At 46.3% G+C, this 24,606-nt stretch overlaps 2 long non-coding RNA genes and 1 pseudogene across 2 annotated transcripts; all 3 read right to left on the reverse strand.

Moving 5' to 3' along the window:
• Positions 1 to 5,837: 5,837 nt before the first annotated feature.
• On the reverse strand, positions 5,838 to 13,257 carry LOC147827945 (uncharacterized). Its single transcript, XR_015451693.1, has 3 exons — positions 12,790 to 13,257; positions 8,019 to 8,144; positions 5,838 to 6,852 (listed from the first exon to the last, which is right to left on the reverse strand). It is a non-coding gene; the product is annotated as an uncharacterized LOC147827945 (long non-coding RNA).
• A 2,997-nt stretch (positions 13,258 to 16,254) lies between these two features.
• Positions 16,255 to 18,643, reverse strand: LOC147827946 (uncharacterized). The gene is made up of 3 exons (XR_015451576.1): positions 18,442 to 18,643; positions 17,575 to 17,654; positions 16,255 to 16,434 (listed from the first exon to the last, which is right to left on the reverse strand). It is a non-coding gene; the product is annotated as an uncharacterized LOC147827946 (long non-coding RNA).
• LOC147827947 (U2 spliceosomal RNA) lies at positions 16,511 to 16,648 on the reverse strand (annotated as a pseudogene).
• Positions 18,644 to 24,606: the final 5,963 nt, after the last annotated feature.

Below are 24,606 nucleotides of genomic sequence, written 5' to 3' on the forward strand. Positions count from 1 at the left end.
ATGAGGATCCCACACACCGGTCCCCACAGTCCATCGAATTACGGATTCCAGGATTTCCCCACCCTGCCTACACATTTCCAGACCTTTCCAAGCCATAGAGTAGGTATGATATTGTTCTCAGGTTCCATGGCAAAGTGAGCTGTTTAAAAGTTCAGGAGAATTTGACATGTTCCTATCCTAGATCACCTGGGATGCTTTAACTGCCCATCACCTCCTCACCTGAAGGGGGGAAATGGATTCCTCCATTGAACTATACCTTTTCCTCCACCCTTACCAGGGATAGAAGCAACTCTCTCTTCACCAAATGATCCAGGGGGTCATCCCTGGTGACTCTTTGCCTTTTAATGTAAGAGAGCCCTTGAATGTTTTCCTGGCAAATTCAATGACTAGTTGATAGGCACCAGGCCAGAAGGAGGCTTGGGCTGAAAGAAATGCTTGCTGGATCTTAGGAGCTCCCAGTTCAGCAGGGATGGGACTCAACCTGCGCTAGGAGCCACTCCATGCCCTTCAAGGAAAGGGGGGAATGTGCTCTGGGGCCCAGCAGCAGGAGACACCATTCAGAATAGGAAGTGAGGTGGCTGGGCTTCCTAGAGGAGGTGGCTTGTATCAGGCCCTAAGCAATGGGCAGCATTTACCGGTGCAGGTCATGGGGACAGTGCAGGATTGAACCTTACTCCTGCCCTCCAGAACACCCAAGCGCATCACCCTGTTTTGTATTCAATACATCTCATTTTATTTTGTTTATTTGAACATGTTTTTATCTGTCTCCACCCCTGGAATGTAAGCTAAATGAAAGCAAAGTCCTTAGGTGTCTTGTCCATTGCACTTAGTGACTGTGTCTCTAGCTCTTAGAAAAGAGTCTGGGGCTCCCTTGGTGGAGGGAGGAAGATAGAGAGAAAGACAGAGAGAAAAGAAGAAAGGAGATAGGGAAAGGGGAAGAAAAAGATGAGAGGGAAGGAAGGAAGTGAAGGAGAAAGCTTCCTGTGCCAAAGCATGGGGACATGGCATGGCATGGACGTACATCCAGCAGGAGTAAGATACTGGTGGCCTTGAAGGTCAGGCTGAGGAAGATGGACTTAACATTCAGCAATGGGGAACCATCAGTGTACAAGCTGAGTAGTGATGTGTACCGACCAGTGGACCCTTGGCCTAGCCATTTAGCAGGCAAATCTCCTTGACCATGAGACATTTGGTCTCAGATATAGCCAGCTGATGTGTAAACTCAATATAGTAACAGGATTTGAGTCTATGATGTTTAGCATTGAAGGTTCCTACGAGGACCTATTGTAGCTTACACTATAGGGGTGGGGACAAATAAAAACTTAGATAAACAGGAAGAATTCAGATATGTCCTTTCTCTCATCCTCAGACCTGTTAACAGGAACCAGTCCCCGGTAGAAACAGGTTAGGATGCAAAATCTTGTCTTGAAGAAAACACATATATATGAAGAAGTCATCTCACTGCCTTTTTCTTTTTTTCTTTTTTGTATTAAATTCTTTTATTGGTACATTGTAGGTATACAACACAATTACATTTCTCATTGGGAATTGTACCTTTACATAATGCATCTTGGTTCTTATTTTTTCCCCATTCCTAGACCTCCCTTCATGCCCTCCACCCTTCCCTATTTACAAAGACTTTATTTCCATTTTTTCCATTTCTCATCATTTTTCCTTTCCCTTCTTTCCTTTCCCCTGCCCCTCCCACTACCCCTACCCCTTTGGACCTTTTCTTCCTATTTTACATTATCGATTATTCATTCTAATCATTGGTACATTTTAGGTATACAATATAATGACATTTATCATTGGAAATTTGCACCTTTACATAGTCTCTCTTGGTTCTTATTTTTCACCCTTGCCCAGCCTTCCCTTCAACCCCTCCAGTCCTCCCTATTTACAAAGATTTTCTCACTGCCTTTTTCTAAAGCACACATGGAGAGTGAGGTCTAATCTTCGAAAGAGGGAAGCAGCTATTCACTCATTCCTTCCTGGGAGCCTCCTTTGCCCTTTCAGGGGTGAACCAAGCCAATGCTCACTCTTCACCCTCACTACAGCATAGCTTGCTTGGCTTTAGGCCCAAAGAGTTGGGTAGCATGAGGGAGGGGGGTGCTTGGTGAGAATGTTTTTGTGAGCTCCCTGCCCACTTTCCAAAGCCAGGCAGAACAAATGCTACAGGGAGGTTTCATTGTAAACTTTCTCCAGGTGGGGAGGGCTTTTATCTCAGCAAAAGGCACCCAGGAAGGCCTGGGGTACAGTCAGGAGCTGGAGGGTTTTGTTTGAGTTTTCAGCAGGGCTATTCTGGATGTTGTGAGGTTACTGATAAGGGCCCCACCATCTCAACTGGAGCCATTTTACAACTCTGCCCAGGAGCTAGAAGCTTGAGCCTTCCCTGGTGAGGCTACACTATCTGCAAAGCCCTGGCCCTGGGCTCTGGTCTTGACCTACAGAGACACATCTGGAGCAAGGCATCTGGCTGGAGAGAATGGTGGGTGTGGGCACAAACCCTGGACTCAGACCTGCTGTCCAACCTTAGCCACTGGGCAGTTCTGTCCCGTGGGCGGCTCACTTCCACTTTCTACACCACTGTCTCCTCATCTGCAAAATGGAGAGATCATGTCCACCCTGCCTATTTCAGAGGGATGCTCTTGGGACTGAAAGAGAGGGGAGATGGAGGGGGTATGTGCTGCGCATATGGGGACAATAGGCCATTCCCTCCTTGTGATGGCACACAGTGTGGCAGGAGGAAGGCCGAGAAAGGCCCTGTTTTCAGAACTGATTAGGATGCTCTTGCTTCTCAACAGCTAACCAGAGCCACCATCCCAATCCCACCATTCATCCTGTAGGAGATGGAGAACCAGACATCTCAGCTCCTCTGGGCCTTCATTCCTTTGATGGCCTCCATTGCCTTTGAGAACTGGGAGGAGAGGGGAGTTGGTGCTCACTAATTGCTAAGGTGCTTTCAAGCTCCGCGTTTGTTTCCTGGAGCCTGAATCCTCCTCTGTCCCATCTCACAGTTGAGGGGAGACCAGGAAAGAGGAAGGTGGGCTCCTGGTGATGAATGTGGTGGCTGGCTAGCAGCTGAGGATGGCTGAAAGTGGGGACAGATGATGGGACTCCCAAAGTGCCAAGGACAGCAAAGGTCCAAATTGCACTTGCAACTGTTCGTTAAACAAATAGGAAGAAATGGAGGCTGTGGTGCCAATGGAAGACTGCTTAAAATTCAAGCGTCTCACGTTGCACTCCATTATTCAGCCCTTCGTTTTCATTCATTCATCTGCCTACACCACAAACAGTCCAGGAGCCACTGTTGCGTGGCTGACACTGTCCTGAGTGATGAGAATATAGTCATGAATACATTCACAGCCTCGTGGGAGTTGACAAAAGACATAATCAGATGATTCTCAGACTGCCTGAGAAGTGCTGGGACAGCAGTTACAGTGGGTGCCGCGGGAGTACCAAGTGCTGCTGGGGGTGGGAGGGCATGGAGGAGGGCCCACACCCAGCCAAACAGGGCAGCTCCTACCTTAGACATGGCAGCCAGCTCTCTGAGATGATGGGGGAAATGCCAAAATTGCTTGGCGCCCAACAGCTTAGGGGATGGTAAGAACAAAATACCCAAGAGAAAGGTTACTAGGTGGGATAATTAATGTTTTGCTAAGGAAGAAAATATTGGTTTGTGTTCCTCAGCATGCAAACACCTCAACTAGCAAAATGGCTGGGAGAAAACAAGTAGAACTGACAGTGGGATTTTTCTCATAAAGGTGAAACAGAAGAAGAGAAGAGAAAAAAACAGTAATCACAAATATACCTCCCCCATGGCTGAAAGAACATTCTCCACCGGGTGGGAAACTGAGGCCCAGCTTAGGAAAGAGACTTACTGGCATACAGACCGGACCACTGCACCTGTCATCTGGGTCATCCTGGTCACAGCCTGCAAGGGGAGTTTCTGCACACACTGGTTCAGCATTTTAAGGGAGAGGAGATTTCTTTTTTCCTTTCATGGTGCAGGGGGTCAAACCTGGGCCTGAAGCATGCTAGGCAAGTACTCTACCAGTGAGCCCCCCACTAGCCCTGGGACAAGAAATTTCTAATTGGCTGGAGTACCTTTAGCAAGTGTTACATCTAGAAACCTGCCTTCTCCCCAGAGAGTCGCATCTTCTCGAGCAGAGCTGCACATCTCCAGCTTGTGTCTCCAGTGGAAGGGACAGGTTAATATAGGGAGGCAAAAGGCTTTTTGTTTCTATATGTGTGAACTGTAAACTCCAGGTGACAGGATAAATCTCAAATAAATACTTTTCAAATTGATGTCAAAGCTTACTAGAACTTCCAATCAGTGTTAAGTCCACCAGAACCACAGTAGTGACTGCTAGGCTTGTTTCCAAACCTGCCCTCTTTCCCAGGTGCCATTCCAGGGACACTGCCTCTCCTCAGGAGGACTCTAGCATGAGGCTCCCCTCAGGACTTGGACACATCAAGGGTAGAATTGAGCTGAGTCTCCAGAGACAAAACTTCAGGAAGAGTCTTCTTCCTACTAGTCGCCAGAGCGCCCTGGGGCCAGGGTGTGAAGAAGCTATCTACCGACTTACGGTGATGGCAGCAGTCTGCTGACCTTGAACTTGTTCTTAATACTTGATTCACCCCAGAGTCCAACAAGGCCAATCTTCATCTACATGGGGTCCAGATGTAGCATTAGGTAGCCAGAGAAGTCCAGGACTCCCTTATCCTGTACTGGGACAAGATTGAGCCTGAGTCTTGCCGGCCAGTTTGCATAGGGTGAGCCCCTCGTTTGTGTGCAGAGACCCAGAGCCAGCAGTCCCCACCACACAGGCCCTGTAAGGGGAGGTTTGGGGTTTGCCTCTGTGGCTGCTGCTGGCAGGGACTGGTGGTGTTTGTGGCTCTGGCTTTGAGACCTGTGGTCATCCTGAGGTCTTCTCCCCGAGCTGACTACTGCCTCCTTGGTCATCAAAGATTGTCCACATACGACCACTGTTCTCCTTATTTACCCCTGTTTGCACACCATGTGCAAACCCCCTTCTTGAACACAAACAGCGACCCTTTGGCCAGCCAGCTCTTTTCTAGTGTAGACTCCACAAGTCAGGTCATTCTATACAATGGACAGTGACCAGGACATGCACTCTCAGGGTCAAAGTGGACCTGGACTAGAGTCCCAGCTTTGCCAGATATATTTTGATCTTGACATTTGCTATACACTTTTCTCAGTAAATTAGCAAACATGCTTACTGCAGAGGTTTGTGGTGTCTAATGAGACCATCTTAAAAAATAAGCAGACAAAAAAGCCTCCAGTTTAGCTCCTTTCTCCTGTCCTAGGTCAGAGGTGTGGACAACAGACTCTTAAGAGATTTGTATGCATTCATTGGGGTGGTCTTGGGATGAACCCCTGTCGGGGAGTAGAGGGAGCAGGCTGGGTTTAAAGGAGATATGGAACTACTGTACCTTTGCAACCAAGGAAACAGCCAGTCCCATGGGGAGTTCTGGGCTAGGGTGGCCCTGCACAGATGTCTCACACTGAGACAATGGGCTGGGCCTTTACTCCCCACATCAGCCTATCGCTGGATACAAGAGTCCCCCTAAACTCAAGAGGGACATAACCTTGAGCAATGTAGCTCCCTCCCACTTTGAGCCACGCTGAGGGTAGCTTTGAGGGCTCTGAGGCTTGGACCTTCCTGGCCATTGCTGCATAGCTGGGACATTGAGTGGCTCCACCCTAAATGAGGGGCTGGGCCACACACCTGGGCACCCACTACAGCATTTCATCTCTCCCTTGATGCCAAACCCAATAGCAGTTTCCAAGAAGTGCGCTAAAGTTCCATGAGCAGAGAGATTGACTGGGAATGAGGAGGCTAATGTTCCTGTTTAAGCCAAACTGCTAACCTACGTGGGTTGACTTGGTCAAGTCTTTCCATTTCTTCTGCTTTCGGCTTTCTTGGTTTTATTTGCTTGTGGTACTGGGGATTGAACCCAGGGCCTTGCACATGATAGGGAAACCCTCTACTTGAGCTGCATCCCCAACCCTCTTTGAGACAGGCTGTCCCCGAATTTGCCACCTTCCTGGTTCCTGCTTTTTTTTTTTTTTGTACTGGGGATTGAACTCAGAACCTTGCACTTGCAAGGCAGGCTACAGAACCACTGAGCTAAATCCCCAGTCCTCCTGCTTCCTGCTTCAGCTGGGACTACAGATGGGTGCAAATATGTCCAGCTTCATTTTAAAATACAGTAAAAACAGACCATAATTTGTTCCAGAAACATGCTTGTAATCCAAAGCACTTGTGTATCAAAGTGAATTTCCCCACAAGAAATAATAGAAACTCAGATATTCCACAACCCAAGAATATTCATATAAAAATGATGACCAAACTGTAATATTATACAAAATAATGAAGAAGATACAAAATATAAAGAAAAATAAATGAATTAACCTGCACTTTTGCAAACTTCATGGCCGGTGTGAGAGAGACAAGAGAGAGGAGGGTCATTAAGAGGACTTTCACTGTCAATATGGAATCACTGCTATCTGTTGGCTCAATGGGGTCTTTTTCTTTTCATGCAAATCTAACAAAGAACCTATCCAGTGACACTTGCTTTTGCCTCCTTTTGAGGATTTCGCAGAAATGAGACATTGTATTGTGGTTAGACAGATTCATTGCTCGCACTGCTACAGCTTTATTCGGGTGGTGTTTTTCCACAAAATTTTGCACTGTTGCCCACATTTTACGCATCTCCATAACCTCATTTGAAGTGAGGGATTCCTCTGCCTTTTTTCTCCTCCTCCTCTTGCAGACAAGATCTCTTCCATAAACTCTTGCTGATGGGAGACAACCACCTACCATCCTGCAGAGAGAGAGAGAGAGAGAAAGCCATTGACTCAGTTGTGATGATGTGACATTCATCATCACATGTTATTAGTATTGCAAGACATCGCTCATTTAACAAGTTAAAATGTATTAGAAATGTTTAAGGAACAAGTTACATGCAATCCAAGGATTCACTGTAGAATAAGTAACTTTCCCACCTTCCCTGTGGGGAAAGCAACATGCATGGATGCAAGCTGTGATGTGTTGAAAATCTATGGCATGATATAGCAGGACAACCACACACACTGTCATGTCTGCATCAGTTCAAGTCCCCATTACTCTTTCCTGTGCCTCTTGAATTCACTCCTTCCTGTAAGGCTATGTCCCTTTGTCAGCTGAGGAAAATAGGTCACCCTGGCCAGGGCCCACCCCCAGGACACTGGACCACTCACTCTGAGGTCTGGGGAGAGCTGCTGCATACAGGAAGGGTGAGGTGTGGGCAGCAGGGCCTGGAGCCCTGGGACACTGCCCTTTGAGAGAGGTCTTGACCCAGACCTGGCTTTTGCAAGAGGTGAAGGGCATTGGGTGCCAGGGCAGGAGACAGGAGATCCGCTGCCAGAGCACTTCCTTTGAGTACCACATTTGTTGGCTCTCCAAGTGGCCTTCCTGCCCTGCTCCCCACCCTAGCCCTTCTCCTGCCCCTCAGCTGCTATGTTCATCCATCATCAGCCTCCTTCCCAGGAGTGAGCCAGGCCTGGAAGCATCCTTTAAATTGGCAGGACCACCTCTACTTGCTTGTGTGTCCATCTGGCCCTCCACAGAGGTAAATCACTTTTTCCTCTCCATGTGCAACTTTCAGGGCATCGTTTTTGGGTGTTTTAAAGCCTGGTTTTATTGCCTTTACTTTCAACTGATTGTGCTAGACTCTTGTCCCCACCATTAGGGAACAAAGCCTATTGTTCCCTGGCTGAATCCTAGACCATTTCACCCAATTAAATGTCTGTGTTTTCCCCTTCTCACTTCTTTTTCCTCCAAGCCTTATCATTGGGAAAGAATGACAGTGGCTCTGGAAGGAGACTTGAGTTTCTAACACCAGGACTGTTGATGGTAGAGGTCTCCAAACATGGCTAGGCAACAGAGAATGCATAGGGAGCTTGTTAAATACAAGGATGGCTGTGCCACCCCTAGGAAGCCATATCTTACCCAGCTGTGCCCACCAGCCTTTGCACAGCTGTGAATGATGGCTCCTGAGGGACCTGGTTGTCTCAGAAGTCTGCACACTGGCATCTTGGGGTCAGCTTGAGCCAGAAATCTGCTGTAGCCGCAAGTCTACAGTGATGGAGAAAATAAAGCCTGAATTCTGGCAAGGTGTAGGGTAATGGTTCTCAAAGTGCTGCCTAGAGCTGCAGCATGATCCTCTCTGGGAACTTGTAGGAAATGCAGATTCTTGGGCCCCATCTCAAACCTACTGAAACAGGGCTCTCGTGTGTGGTTTAACAAGCCCTCAGGTGACCTTATGACATTTAAACTTGAGGGCTGGCAGAGGAGCCACAGAAATCTTCCAGCCCTTCTGGTCTCCTTCATTCACACTTTCAGGACAGTGTGGTTAGCCTTGACTCTCCTCAGAATGTGGTGGTCCCGGTGTCATCAGGGCCAGACAGCAAAGGTGAGAATGGCCTCCTAGCCTATGTCCAAGGCTCCTGGTATAGGTGGTGTGAACAGGGTTCAGAATGATCCCAGGGGAAGTTTCTAGAATACAGCTTGCCCAAGGTTCAGAGGGATTGAGAGGCCTGGGCAATTCTGTAGACCCAAAGCAAAGGACAATGCTTCTACTGTACACAGTGTCTTCCACCTCCTAGTCAGCCTCCAGCCACCTCTTCATTTCCTAGAAAAAAAAGCCAAAGTTAGGTGGCTTGGCCAAGGTCTCTCTGCAAATTAGTGGCTGACTCCAGACTCAGGCAGAAAGAAAGGAGTTGATCTGAAAAGAAATCTCTGCTTCTGGGAGAGTCAGGGCTTGTGGATTCATGCAGTCATTCAACAAATAGCACCTACTGACTGTCAGACACTGCCTGTGTTTCTACTTGGGTTTTCACACCAAGCTGAGATGGTAGGGGTAAACTTTCCATTATTGAAAGAAAACTGAAGCTTCCTAAAGCAAAGCTACTTTCCCAAGGTCTGCAGATAGGAAGCAAGTAGAGTGAACCCTTGACTTATGAACTCAATTTGTTCGCAAGGGCTGGTTGTAACTCAAGTTGGTCAACTGAGGGCTCAGGCTGCTCTACACAGCCCTCAAAGTCTCTCCACTGTATACAGAAAGATCTCAGTGTTCTTAGAGTGACATTGGCCCGGGATTTCTCAATTAACCCCACATAGGAAAGGATGTTGTAATCTTTCTTCCTGAACTCTTTAAGGGTTAAATCTGTATCTGAGACTATCTGGTAGCACAAGCAGCTGGCATTCGGGTTATAATGCAAGACTTTGTTCACAAGTTAAAACTAAAATTCCGGTTGTAACCCTAGTTGTTCCTATGTCAGGCCGGTCACAACTTGTGGGTCCACTGTAGCCAGATCAGAATCCAGAGGACCAGCTATAAGCCCATAATTAGCTGATTGCTCCCCCAGAAAACTGACAAAATCCTAATGGCTAGAGCCAATAGCCCCTCTTGTTCCTGGAAAAGCTCATGAACAGTGATGCGAACCATCCCCTAGGGACACAAGCCAACTCTTGTCCCAAGTGCCAGCCTCCGACCAAGAGAAAGTACAGAAAGGGCAGAGGACAATCAGCTACAGAGAGGGCCCTGGCTGTGCCCCCCACTCTGCACTAGGCCCTGGGGCCTGGCTTCAAACCCCCAGCCCTCCCCCAGGCTTCAGCTCCCCCCACCCCAGTTCAGCCTGGCCTTGAGCAGGGAGGGCTCCACCATTCGTTCCAGACACCACGTCTCCTCTATTTACGGGTTTTTTTCTTTGCTTTTGTGGCTCTCCCTGGATGAATGCCCCCTTTCCCTGGATTTATAGCATCCTCCCTCGGTGGGGTTGATGTCACTTTAACGAGAGTTACAGCTGCCTTCCACTGTGATTGCTGCATTCCAATTTCCTGCCTGGCGTTCAGGAGCCCAGCAGGGCTTCTCCCCGGCAGGGAGGGGCGCTGTGCTCTGGCCTGGGATCCGGAGAGGTTGGATCCCTGCAGTCTCTCCTCAGCCTCCTCAGACACCCTGTCCCTTCGGTGGATCTGGCGTGCGGCGGCAGCAACAGGGAACACTGAGAATGGAGACAACAGGGAGAGGGTGTCCTTGTGCAAATTTAACCCTCTAGGTTTGGGAAAAGAAAACTCAGAGCTTTCCCAGCTTCCCTCCACAACCACCACCCACCCCAGTGAGAATCAAAGTTCTGAAGTGGAATGATGAGGGAAGAGGAAGGTGGGGGCATTCACAGAAAGCCTGTTGTTCCCTAGTTGAATCCAGATGTGGTGGCAGGAGGAGAGAGTTGAGAGCATGTACTGCAGGGTGGAGGGGAGAATAGGAGGGGAATTACAAAAACAGAACTCCGGCAGGAGCCACAGAGACACCCAAATCCCTTCTACATTTCAGTACCCTCTCCTTTGGACCTCCGAGTATTACCCCAAATTGACCTCCACTGTCTTTAGCTCATAAATCCAAGGTCACATTGCTGACAGATGAAGCTCATACGGAAAAACTGCAGCCATTTGTAGGATAATTATTAGGTACCCCTGCTGTGCTGCCAAGCCCATGGCTATGTGGATTGTCTTCTGCTACAGGCCCAATGGTGGAAGTTGATGCCTGGCCTGGGCCAAGAGACAGAGATATAGGGTGGGAGCCTGGGAAATTGAACATAATTCTTTACTTGATTCTGATGACAGCCCAACAGGATGGGAATCATTATAGCATTAAGTCTTGGAGGTGAGTTAAGTGGCTTGTCCAAGCTCAAAAAACTAGAAAGGGGTACCCAAACCTCAGACCTGGCTGTGTGACCCACAACCTTTGCTATACCACCCATTTTGGAGCCATAACACTTGCCCACCTGTAAGCAAGCCCCAAGTTTGCTCATAGTGACCCCATAGTCATGCAAAAGACAGGTCCTAGGAGGCAAGCCTGTGGCCATGTGTTTATGATGGCCCAGCCAGCTTCTACTCCATCCTCTCCTTGGAAGTAGGAGTCCATGGTAAAGGAGACACAGGGTGAAAGTTTTGTCTTTGTCCTCCTGTCTTTGTCCAGGAGGGCACAGGGCGAAAGTTTTCCCAGACACTGGGACATGGGAAAGGGAAGGGCCTGTGCCTGCCCCGTTCTGTTTCCATTGCCTCATCCTCCAGGAGCAGGAAGCCCACAGTCAGGTTCAAAGTCACAGCTGGGAGAGGGAGCAAGGGTTGCAGTAGTGTGAATATCTGAGCTGCCAGCAACTCTGCTGGATACAGTCTGGAAGCAAACACCCGGTCCCGGACAGAAGGTCAATGCCTGGGAAGGGCTATGTAGCACAACAGGCTCTGGAGGGTAGGAGCTCAGACTTTGGAGTCAGATGAACTACAGGTTGCCCAAGTTCTGCCACATTCAGGTGTGACATTGCCCAAAGCCTGTGCCTCACTTCCTTCTCTGTACAAGAAGGGAACTAATAGTTCCCACCAGCTAGAGTCAGGCAGGAATTATGGTGTTGCATTTAAAACACTCTGGCCTGTACCTGCTGTGGAGCGAGCCCTGAGAAAAGTCAGACATGGCTGCACATCCATTTTCCACCAAATAATCGGAGACCTCAGTCTCCTTATGTTTACTCTGGGTAGAAAGATCCACTTTTTGGTTTCCTCAGTCTCCCCAGACCTCTCATTCTAGGGACCCACGGGACCATAGAGGTATTAATTAGCAAAGCCTCAAGACAGGCCGAGGCAGAGAGGGAGCCTTGTTAAAGTTAATTGGCACCATCAGATCTTTGCCCAGTCAGGATGGAGCAGTGCATGTTGGGACTGTCTCTCTGCCCGTGGGGTTCACAATCTTCCCAAGACTGTGCACCCAGAGCTGCTGCTGTGGAGTAGATAGGCAGGCGGCTCCTCCACTCCCTCATCCCTCACAGCTCCCACAGTGTGAGAAGGGTAGGAGGAGCCAGGAGAGGGAAGAGGGGCTACCATCTTCTCTGAACCTTCAGGACTATGTTCTTGGGACAAGCACCACTCTGCATGCAACCATGATGTGAGCATTTGGCTGTGTACCAACGCCAAGGGCTGCACCTGAGAGATGCCCATCTAGTAATGGCTCTCAAACTAATTTAATGACCCAGGTAGCCTGTTTAAAATGCACAGTCACAGGCAATGCCCTCAGTAGTTGAGATCCAGGACCTGTTTCTTTTGTTTTTGTTTTTATTTTGCAAGGCTGAAAATAGAACCACAGCCTTACTACGCTAAGCATGCACCTCACCACTGAGCTATATCCCCAACCCCAGAAACCTGTATTTTTGTATGAGTACCAGGGATAAAGGCCTCCTATAATCCCAGCACTCTAGGAAGCTGAGGCAAGAAGACCCTAAGTTCAAATCTATCTCAGGCAACTTAGTGACTTAGCAAAATTTCTACCACAAATTTTTTTAAAAAGTGTCTGGGGATGTAGTTCAGTGTGAAAGCCCTCGGTTCAATCCCCATTACCACACACACACAAAAGAATAATATTATATCTCCAAAATTATTTAGTGCAAAGCCATGCAAATGATAGGTATACAATCAATGCTGGTTGATAGAAGAACCGCGCATGAAGTGGAACATAAAGAAACTATGAATGATTCTGAAGAATGTGAGCAAAAGAATTGCCTTCCTCCAGGAACTCCCCCCTCAGGGACAAGGTGGCCCCTTCACCTCTGATTCTTCCTTTTTGTGGTTGGGCAGAGATTTTTCCCCACTGAAGTTGCAAGTTGCTGTCTAAATCCTAAGGGAAGTTCAAGGCAGTGCAGAAGGAAGCCCACAGAGTCCCTGTACCACTCACATCTGTCCAGAGGGTGAGCCATCTCTGAGGATTCTGTTTCCAAGAAAATGCAAATATACAAAGGTTTGCCTATGACTTCTTGAGTTCCACACTTTGAAGCTCTCCATGGTCAAGAATCCTTGCTGGGGTGTCCTTTGATCCGTGAGTCAGTGTTAATAGCACTGGGCAAAGGTGAGGGTATGCCTGGGAGGAGGGCCTGTGTGCAAGGGAAGGGCTGCCAGGCCTCTACACTGGGGCAGGAAACCAAGGTTTGCCCCACCAGAAGTTTTGGATTTGAAAGCTTCTCTGGTCTCCTCTGACTTGCTCAAGGGCACCTAGGGCAACTACAAGTACAGAGAGGGACTTTAAGGTCCCCAAATTCTATAAGGAAGCAAAAAAGTTAAAAAAAAAAAAAAAACCATCGGGGGAGGTATGATGGTGCACACCTGTAATCCTAGCACTGTAGGAGGCTGAGGCAGGAGGATCACAAATTTAAGCCAAGCCTCAAAATAAAAAATGAAAGGGGCTGGAGATGTAGCTCAGTGCAAAGGCCCTGGGTTCAATCCTCTATACCAAAATAAAATTTTTATTTAATTTTTTTGAGAATTAGTTTCTGTAGATACACAGATATTGGAGCATTTGTCAGGGAAGAGGAGCAGACAGAGCCTGAAGTCCAAGATCTTGTGTTAGACTTGAGTTCAAGTTTTGGCTCCACTGCCTTCTGGTATTATCTTGGGCCAGCACAATAACTTCTCTGAGCTTTGATTTCCCCACCTATCAAATGAGTAAGAGTATCTGCTTTCCACAGATGTTATAAGAATTAAGAAGTGTAAAGTTTCCAGGTTCACAATAAGCAATTGATAAACAGTAGCAATTTTCCACCACTTCATTCTTAATAAGTGGGATATTCGAAGTTTGTAATTTGAAATTCCAGATAGAAGACCTGTATGTAATATTATTATAGACACCTACATTAGTCAGAAATATTATAGGCAGGCAGACAGGGCTGGGCCCACAAAGAAGAGAAGGCAGAAGATAAGAAAACATCACAACTGTGGCTGGAGGCGCAGCATTTGTTGAAGGCCAGGCTTCAAGGCAAAGAAAATTGACTACACCCACATACCTCCCCTAGGGATGAACAGCAGTGATTGATATTCTAAACAGGCATCAGTCACCTTGGGTGGGGACCAAAACCTCCCTAGCCCATTCCTTCCAGAAAAGTCCTTGTTTGTTCCTTATACACTTGCTGTGTAACTTGCTTTCCTATTTGGTCCCCATTTAATCAGTATTACCTAAGCAACCCTACTTGTAATCTTGCTGGTTGACTAGTTTTGCCCCACCTCATACCCACCTTGTCATTCTCCATTGGATCAGTAATACCTAAGTGACCATACTTCCAATCTCATTATTTGACTATAATTTGTCCCACCTTACACCTACCTCACCTTGTGGTTTTGCTTTATAAAACTCCTTTGAGAAGTGGGGCTTGTGGGCAACCCACTTTTCAGGCCTCCTTCTGTCTCTCTTAGGCAGAAGCTATCTTCCTTCAATAAATTCTTCCTACTCTTAAACTCTGTTGTTCCTACAATTCATTCTTCAATTTTAGAGAACATGAACTCGGCACATCAGACATCTAGCAGATTGGAAATTATAATATTTCCCTTATATTACTTGGAGGTCTATATGTCATATGCCCTATATCAATATGATAAATAATTTTTGGGCCAGGGATTTAGCTCAGTGGTTCTGCCGCCTGCCTTGAAAGCGCAAGGTCCGGAGTTCTATCCCCAGTACCAAAATAAATAAAGAAATAAATAAATTTTAAAAGCTGGAGTTGGCTGAATCATATTTTCTCACCTGCAAAATGGAAATCCTGGCAGTTTCTACCTCAAAGGATTGTCCAGGATTTGCTAAAGAATTCACAGGAGGGCTACGATAGTCTCCTGAAGGATATCAGCACATATTAATGATGCTTATTGTTGGTCATACTCTTCTGACTTACATAGCTGCACACAGGTGAGAGAAATCATCCACACTGAGGATGGGGTGGCAAGTTTGCCTTCAAGCCAAGATTTGTGCTGTACAGAAGAAAGAACTTTCTAGTTGAAAGCTAGCTAAGATCCTGAATTGGAATAGAGTCCCCTCAGGATACTATTCATAAACAGTACCCATAAACAGTATCCAAAAAACATATTCATTTTTAAGATGTTCATAAACATTAAAAAAGAAATGGGACACTGTTTCAGGGGCCTTGTGGATATGGGCCCGACCACTGGTATGAATTAAAGTGTAGCTCCTAGCTATGGTGGCACAGGCCTATAATCCTGGCACTCTGGGAGGCCAAGGCAGGAGGATCGCAAAATTGAACCCAGCCCCGGCAACTTAGCAATGTAGTGTGATCCAGTCTCAAAATAAAAATAATTTAAAAGGGTTACGACTTGATCCCTGCTAACAGGAAAACAAAGCAAAAAATAATAATGGCAATAAAAAAGCTTATGTCCTAGGGTTCAACTACTACAAAAAAAGCATTGAAATCATAATTTGTAGTCGCTTTTCGAATATTTTCTACAAGAACAAACAGGAGAAAAATAAATGATTATACTAAGCTACCAACTGCTTATACCATGGTGTGTTCTGTGACTTACTAAAAGTACCAAGTAGTGTCTCTTATATGAGAAATCCAAATTAGAAATAAAGAGAATAGAAAGTAGGGAGATAGATCTTTCTCAAATGAGAAGGAGATGGAGAAAGAAATGGAAGGAGGCGGGAGAAAGGGAGGGGACAAGAGATAAAAAAAAAAAAAAGGAATAAAGATGTGTTATGCACATGGACCAACTCTGCACAAGGAATGAAAACATTATGTACTGAACATATATACTGATAAGAAAATTTTAAATGATGTATAGACTATATCAGTACGTGGAAATACATCATAAAATAATACTGAGCCAGGCACAGTGGCACATGCCTGTAATATCAGCACCTGGGAAGCTGAAACAGGAGGATCACAAATTTGAAACCAGTCTGGACAATTTAGAGACTCAGCAAAACGCTATCTCAAAATTTTTAAAACTTTGAAAAAGGGCTGGGGATGTAGCTCAGTGTGAAGGAACTGCATTCAGTCTTCAGAACAAAAGAGAAACAGAGAGAGAGAAAGACAGAGAAAAGGAGAGAATGAGAGAGAAAACTGAGAAAAGCAGAACAGAAAATATAGGGCATACAGCGATAATTTCATAAAAAGCTACACAGCACAGAAGATAATTTGAAATAAATATTAATCAGGTTTATTTTCTCTGAAGTGGCCTAAAACCATTATTTGCATTTTTAAATGGGATGAACAGGTAGAACAAGGGATTCTAAGACAGTGAAACAATCTGTATACTGAGATTATGCGTGTGCAACCCTAAGATGAACCCTAAATAAAAACTGTGGACTTTGGGTGATAATGACATATCAGTTTGTTCATCTACTGTAATGGATGCACCACTGTGGGGGGAGGGGATATAGGTGCTTTGGGACCTGCATATGTGTGTGCAAAAGATATATGGAAAAACCAGGCATGATGGCACATACCTATAATCCCAGGTAATTCTTGTAATCAGGAGGCAGGTGGGAGGATCACAAGTTCAAGTCCTGCCTGGGTTACACAGTGAGTTCCAGGACAACCTGGAAGAGTCCATGTCAAAAAGAAAAAAAAAAAAAGATATACAGAAACACTGTAGTTTCCACTCCACTCAATCTTTCTGAGTCTAAAACTGCTCTTTAAAAATGTCTAAACCCTCTTGAGATATTAATTAGAAATGCACTATGAAAGTATATTTTTTATCGTATTGTTTTCCCATTAATACACTTGATCTTAGCCAAAAGGCCAAGAAGCGATTTGTTTTCCCACCAATAAACATGGCAAATAGCATATCTGTCCATTTGTTCAAAAGTACAGTACAGAATCTGTTTTGAGTGAGGATCATAGTTGTGTTGGTACAGGCCTGTAATCCTGGCACTCTGGGAAGCTGAGACAGGAGGATTGTAAATTCATGCTGAGCCTGGGCAATTTAGCAAGATTTTGTCTCAAAAAATAGATAGCGATGATGGTTCTGAGATAGCCAGGAGAAAGGGTGTCCTTTTTCCATTGCATGAGGAAGTGGGCCCTGACCCTCCCTTTCTGGGTAATGCAAGCCCTCCTTAGACTTGCTGGCCTATGGCTTGATGATACCATCAGCCAGATAAGAGCCCAAGTAACCCACAACAACTGTGACAGAAAACGGGAGAAAAGCTAATGGCTATGGTTAGAGATGGCCCCTCTCCAGGCCTAACGTGCTCATACTGAGCCCTCTGATGGGAAGGCAGGACATCTTATGCCAAGCCATAACATGTATATTCATTTTGTAACAGCAATTAAAAAACTGGGCTAAAAATCCAACTGCCTTTTTTTTTGGTACCAGGGATCGAACTCGGGTCCTTGCACTTGTGCAACACGCTGCTAAACCACTGAGCTAAATCCCCAGCCCTCCAACTGCCTTTTTTGGTTTTTTTTGGTACCAGGGATTGAACTCGGGTCCTTGCTCTTGCGAGGCAGGCGGCAGAACCACTGAGCTAAATCCCTAGCCCTCAACTGCTTTTTTTTTTAAGCAATAAATTTTTCTCAGGGCTGCATAAAGCATATTTACACATTAAAAATGTCATGGAGACTGGAGATATAGTTCAGTGGTAGAGTGCTTGCCTAGCATGAGTGAGGCCTGGGTTCAATCGACAACTACAAAAAAAAAAAAATCTCTAAAATTGTTAGGTGGGCCTGGTGGTACATACCTGTAATCCTAGCACCAAAGAGGCTGAGGCAGGAAGATCAAACATTTGAGGCCAGCCTGGGCAACTTAGCAAGACCCTACCTTAAAAAAATCAAAACAAACAAAAAGTCATTGACCCAAGGAACGAAACCCTTGCCAGATCTGTCCCTGTGCTGTAGGCAGCTAAGGTCTCTGCTGGGGGGAGAGCAGCAGCTCTGCAGACCAGTCTTCTCTAAGATCTCAGAGGGTGCACTTAGATGGGGAAGAACAGGACGCTGTCAGGGACAGACAGTTCAGTGTCCATGCTCTATAGTATAGCTGTGTTTCCCAGGCAGGTGGAGGAACATTAGAATCGGAAAATAGCCCAAGGTCTTTGTCACAATGAGGTGACCCAACCTGCTCCAGGAGGTCCTCTTCTCTCAGGACCACTAGACCAGCAAGATCCTCGAGGGCAGACACTGGGCCTTTGACCTCTTTTCCCCTCAACACTGAGGCCAGCAACAAGGCTGTGGGAGGCCTCATCCCTGAGCACCTTCGGTATGTTAGGAACTGTGCTGGGCATGAGACGGGCCCAAAAAGGAGCCAGGTCAAGGTCAGGACAGAGACTCCTGGGAAGGGCAGGAAATAGAACCTCTGTGTGCTGTTGCAGGAGGACCAGGAGGTATGTGTTGACCTCAAGATGCCACGCTTCTAACTTGAGCAACACCACTAGCTGCTGGCCTCAGTTCTTTTGTACCCTCTGGTTTTAAACACAAATGCCATTAAATTATCAGGCAAAGGGCAAAAAGCACCTGAAGAACTATCAACAAAAGGACCTCTGGGCTCCACCAATTCAATCCAGTGTCACCCAGCTGCCTGGGCCAGAACCAGGAGTCCTCTTTGCTCTTACCTTTTATATGTTCCCTTCTCCAAAGAACCATCAAATCCTACTATCAAATTTTGTTTTCCAAAGTGAACCCCAATACCGCTCTACACCCTGCCCTCTGCCAGCCAGCACTATAGTTCATCCACCCACCCTGCACCTCCCATCTAGATGGCTACAGTCCATTTCCAAAGGGATCTTTGAAAGCACAGGTCTGAGCATGCGGCTGGCTTACATAACACCTTTCGATGACTGCCCACTGCTATTGGGAAAGCAAAACCAAACTCAAATGCTAGCATTGCCTACAAGGCCCTGATTTTCTTGGCCCCTGCCAAACTCTCCTATGTGATTTCAAGCAACCGTCCTCTTTCATCATGCCTCTGTCACTTGGTAAAGTTCTTGGCAAGCCCTACGGACTTATGGGCCTATCCCCAAGTTGTTCCCTAGGCCTGGAACATCCTCCTTCCTGATCAATCCTGGGTTAGCTTTTTGGTCTGGTCTGTACCCACCAAAGCTTTCCAAGAAGATCTCACAGCCTAGGCAGTCTCTTCTTATTCTCCATGGTAGCAGTTGTGACAATTATAATTTAATTGTTTGTTTGTTTTTGCCATACTTTTTTAAATCCCCATCCCCTTTGCAATTGTAGGTTCTATGTCAGGGCGAAGAATTGATTTCCCTGCCTGATCCATAGCCCACCTGTTGTAGCACAGTGACTTGCTCTGGGTGTATGGTAGGCAACTAAACAAGTGAGTGAATGGGTGTCCAGTAGGCAGAGGGCGGAGGGCCCAGCAGGGACAGGGAGATGGCTGGGCTTGGGACCTCCAGGAGTCCTGGGCCTGGAGTCAGAGAGCTGAGATCTGCCTTCCCCTGCAGCTCTCACTGTTCAGGCCTCCTTTCCCTTCCTGAAAGTCACTGATTCAGCCCAGCTCTATCTGAACCGCTGCATGAAACCTCTGCATGGATTTCTACCTGAGGGGAAGGGGTGCTCCCTTGCCATCCTGTACTCTCTTCCCCTTCCACTCTCCATCCTGCTTCTCCAGCCCATTTCCCACCACACCCTTGACTGACATCACTGGTTGATCACATGATGCCGGATGCCTAATGTATACCTCTGCTCAGGCACTGAAGGGACTGGAGCTTTGCAGTTGGCCTCAAGTGAAGGAGGCCCTCCCCACTCATTCCTACTGTAGGTTCTCCCTTGGGCTCAAACCCTACATGCTAGGGCCCCAACCCAAACAGCCACCCACAGAAAGCAGTGGAGAGAAAAATCTACCTTGCAAAGACAAGCTCCCTTTTCTGCTCTTCCATCCCCCAGCCCCAGCCTGTCCTAGAGGTTGAATCAAGGGCCTTTGCACTGAGTTACAGCCCCAGCCCCTCCCCACTACATTTTTGCTATAGTATCTTGCTAAATTGCTATATTGTCCAGGCTGGGCTTGAATTCCTCCTGCCTCAGCTTCCTAGAGTGTTGGGATGACAGGTGTGAGTAAGCATTTCCTCATGGGGTGGTTTCCCTTTCACCTTTCTACACACCCTGTCAGCACCTGTTCTCCTGATCCCAGAGCGTGAGATGGCGTGGCATTTCTCTTCCTGCCAATTTGAGGCACACTCAGACCAAAAGCACAGGAGAAGTGCCTCCCACAGTTTTGCTGCTTGCTTCCCAGTTCTAGAGGTCTTAGCATGAAACTGAAAGGCTCGCCACACCGGTGGCACACACCTGTTATCTCAGCACTTTGGGAACTGAAACAGGAGGATCATGAGTTCAAGGTAGGCCTGGGCTCCATAATGAGACCCTGACTCAACACACACACACACACACACACACACACACACACACCCTGAAAGGCCTAAAAAAAAGCAATTTTTTTCTGAACAAGTGTGTGTCTGCATGGATTGGGGTATGAGGAGGAAGTGTAGTCAAAGGGGGATTTAGAATTTGATACAATGGAGGCCCGGGGATTTAGCTCAGTGGTTTCGCTGCCTGCAGTGCAAGCACAAGGACCTGAGTTCGATCCCTGGTACCCAGAAAAAAAAAGAATTTGATACAATGGAAAAGACGAAACAGTATCAATAATAATAATAACAACTACCATTTAGGGATCCATATTATGACAAACACATTGTGAAGTGATTTATACAATATTTTATTTATCTTTCAAACAACTCATGATGTTTTAATCTGCATTTCTCTAACGACCAGCATTATTGAACATTTTTTCGTGTATTTATTGAACATCTCTACTTCCTCTTCTGAGAAGTGTCTATTCATTTCGGTTGCCCATTTTTTGATTGGGTCTTTTATTTTGGGGGGGGGTCTAATTTTTTTAGTTTTTATATATTCTAGATGTTAGTCCTCTGAGGAATTGTGGGCAAATTTTTTTCTTATTCTGTAAGTTGTCTCTTCACTTTGTTGGTTGTTTCCATTGCTGTACAATAGCTTTTTAATTTGACATAACCCCATTTGTTGATTCACAGTATTACTTCTTGTTCTACTGGGGTGCTGTTCAGAAAGTTCTTCCATACACCTATGTCTTCCAGAGGTGTACCTATTTCCCAACAGATTAAATGTTTCTGATTTAATATTTAGATTTTTGATCCACTTGATCTTACTTCAGAAAGAATGACCATTATCAAGAAATCAAATAATAACAAATTCTGGTGAGGCTGTGAGGAAAGAGGAACACTTCTGCATTGTTGATGGGAATGTAAACTAGTACAACCACTATGGAAATCAGTATGGAGATTCCTCAAAAAAACTAAAAAAACTAGAAATTCCATTTGACCCAGCTATTCCCCTTGTAGGTATCTTCCTGAAAGAGTTAAAGACATCAGATCTCAGTGATACATGCATACCCATGTTTATAGCAGCACAATTCAAAACAGTTAAATCTTGGAATCAGCCTCTATGTCCATCAACAGATGAATGAATGAAGAAAATGTGGTATTTATACATAATGGAGCAGTACTTTGCCATAAAGAAGGATACATGTGAGGCATTTGTAGATAAATGAATGCATTTCGAGACCATAACCTTAAGTGAAATAAATCAGGTACACGAGTTAAATTTCTCTTATATGAGAAACCCAAAATATAAATAATAGGAAGCAGCGAGATATTTTTCAAATAGGAAAAGGAACAAGCAATGGAGGGAGGGAGGGAGAAGGAAGGAAGGAAGGAAGGAAGGAAGGAAGGAAGGAAGGAAGGAAGGAAGGAAGGAAAGAAGGAAGGAAGGAAGGGAGAAAGTTTTAAAAGATAGAAACAAATGAAAAATGGAAATAGTTTTTTCAAATGGGAAGGGGAACAAGAGTTGGAGGGAACAGGGAGGGGTGGGAGAAGAAGGGAACAAAAAAGAATTAACATGTGTTATGTACATGTACATACTCCCCAGGATAAATGTAGTCATTATGTACTACAAACATGTGCTAATAAAATTATTTTAAAACCCATTGAGATAAGCAAATATGCACCCATTTTACAGATGAAAAGGCTCCCCAAATCTCACAGCTCATGATTGGCCAAGTTCCAGGGATGAGATCCTGATGCCTTCACTCTAAACCACTACTAGAACTGCTCTCCCAAAGCTAGAGACCAGAAAGGAAAGGAAATTGGTTTATGGTGTGGCAGAAGGCTTGAGATGAAACATAAAGAACTTTCTGACAATGAGGGTTGTTTGGTTGCAGTCAAGGCAATTAGGCTTGCTAGCACTTTTCCTCTGAGGGCCTTTACATTTAAGATGAATGGATGCCTCTATCTCTGGGTGGGTTAAGGGACCAGTTCTGTTCCCAGCATGGGGCTGGCCTATTTGAACCAACTGACAACCTTGCTAGGGACACAAGACTGCCACACACGAACCGTTAGATAACAGGAAGCAATAGGGCAGGATGCATGCCCAAGCAGACCGGAAAAAAGGGTTACAGACAGCAGATGCTGCTGCGGTTTAAAGCAAGGGCTTTGTGGTCAGGCAACATCTCTGGCTCCCAACTGGCTCTACTACCTGTGTGACCCTGGGTATGTTAACCTCACCAAGCCTAGGTTTCTTAGTCAAAAGAGGCTAAGAATAGAACCTGCTTTGGAGGGTTGCCATGAAAATTAAATAAGATGATCCATGTAAAATACTTGGCAGAGAACCTGGGCACAATAAGAATACAATGAACAGTAGCTGCCATAATAATAATCATTGTTGGAATCCAGAGGCAGGAGACAGCAGACAGAGGTATAGGTCTGCAGGTAACTGAGAAAGTCTTTCTGGGAAACCCAAATCTTGTCCTGGATCTTGAAGAATTGTTGGGATTAAGTCAGAAGGAAAGAACAATGGCAGAGTTAGTGTTTGCAGAATGGGGTGAGATTTCAAATTCTTTATCATCTTTAAAAAAATCTGGTGGGTTGGTTCCTGTTTTTTTTTTTTCTTTCTCTCTTTTGTTCTGTTTTTTGGGTCTCACTCTGTAGCCCAGGCTGTCCTTGAACTCCTGATCCTCCTGCCTCAGCCTCCCAAGTGCTAGGAGAAAAATCTGTGGTTGGAGTAGAGAATGAAGGTGATCATGGGGACGTGGTGGAGGAGAAAAGAGGTCTTCCATCCTTGCTTCCAAACCCCAAACTGAATGAGACAAAGCCTCAGAGGTATAAAAGAGAAATCAGACATCCAAGGTTCGTCTGCCTACTTCTTCTGGGTTTCTATTGGTGAACGGCCAAGGGGAAGGATCAGGTGCCTGGGAACCTGGCTGAGGCCAGAGCCTGTGCAGGAAGTTAGGAAATATGGGTGAGGCCCTTAATGAGCGTGTGGGCTGACTCACGAGGGAAGACCTAGCTTTAAGCCTTCATTGATGGCTAATGTCCAGCAGGAGGCCAGTTTAGAGACCCTGGGCATCTCTAACTTTCTGTCCTACCAGGTCAGGGTAAGAGTCCCTAGGGGTGCAATCTTTGGGCCAATCCAACTATTCTCTGGCACCTTGCCTCAACTTCCCAAGGTGAAGATCAAGTCCTCAGTGGCCAGGTTGTTCCCTGAGGGAAATGCTGTTTGTTTGTTTGTTTATTTATTTATTTATTTATTTTGGTACTAGGGATCGAACTCAGGACCTTGCACTTGCGAGGCAGGCAGTGGAACCACTGAGCTAAATCTCCAGCCCATAACAATTTTTTTTTTTTGGTACCAAGGATTGAACTCAGGACCTTTCGCTTGCGAGGCAGGCAGCACCACCACTGAGCTAAATGCCCGGCATTGCTGTTTATTTTAGATCTTCTGTGCCTAATGTCTGTCAAGGACCAACTGTCATCCCCAATATCAAGCACCATCTTGCTAATGTCAATTCTCTTTTCCCTAGCCTGTGATTCTGTAAGTTTAGAGATCCGACAGTCTGTGTCCTTAACAAGCATCCAGACCATTCTTTAGGTAAGACAAGTTTGGGAAACCCGGAGAATCTCTTACATCCCTTTCAGTCCTGAATTTAGGCCACAGAGTGTAATCCGAAGGGCCGTGTGTAAGGCGTGCACTCTGCTGACCCGGTAACCACAGGGCCTTGTGCTGCAGACTGTAGCAGGGAAGGAGGCTACAGAACAAAGAAGGGCTCTACCCATCTACCAAGATCCTAAAGAGAACAGGGAGACCTGGAACAGACGTGAGAATGGCCACAGAGAGCAATGGGCTCTGAGCATGGCTCTGCGGTCTTCTCTAACATGGCACTTGCAGAACAGTGTGGGCATCAGCGATACACATCAGGCGACGCCACTGCAGAGTTTCAAGACAGCTCCAAAGTGACACGGGAAATCAGAGAAGGCAGGAGCACAGACCTCCCAGTCTTCACCCTCTTATTATTGGGGTGCGCGGCAGGGTAGGCGCCTCTTCTCGGGGATGAGGGGGGCAGCGTCCCGAGTGGTCGGTCGGGTACCTAATATTCCCCAGAGGAAAGGCCCTGAGGGTCGAGACTCGAGTGAAAAGGAAAGCTTCGGAGGGGCTTACAAAGTGTGAGATCTCACACGTGACGGGCGAGAACCCCAGCGCCACTGCCTGGCAGGAGAAACGCAGAGTGGGAGAGGAGGTTTGATTTCGCAGACGCTTTTGAGAAATTCGCTGTGTCAGAGAAACTGAAAGGCCAAACCAAACCCCTAAAAATCCAAGCCCGGTTACTGTATCCACGTGGCACAGAAGAAGGGGTGGGGGTGTCAAGCAGGGAAGAGTCACCCGCCCCGCCCCTCTTGGAA

This window comes from Heterocephalus glaber, unplaced genomic scaffold, assembly GCF_053883595.1.
Source record: "Heterocephalus glaber isolate CG9 unplaced genomic scaffold, H.glaber_assembly_v1.0 deba00001429, whole genome shotgun sequence".
Lineage (NCBI taxonomy): Eukaryota > Metazoa > Chordata > Mammalia > Rodentia > Bathyergidae > Heterocephalus > Heterocephalus glaber.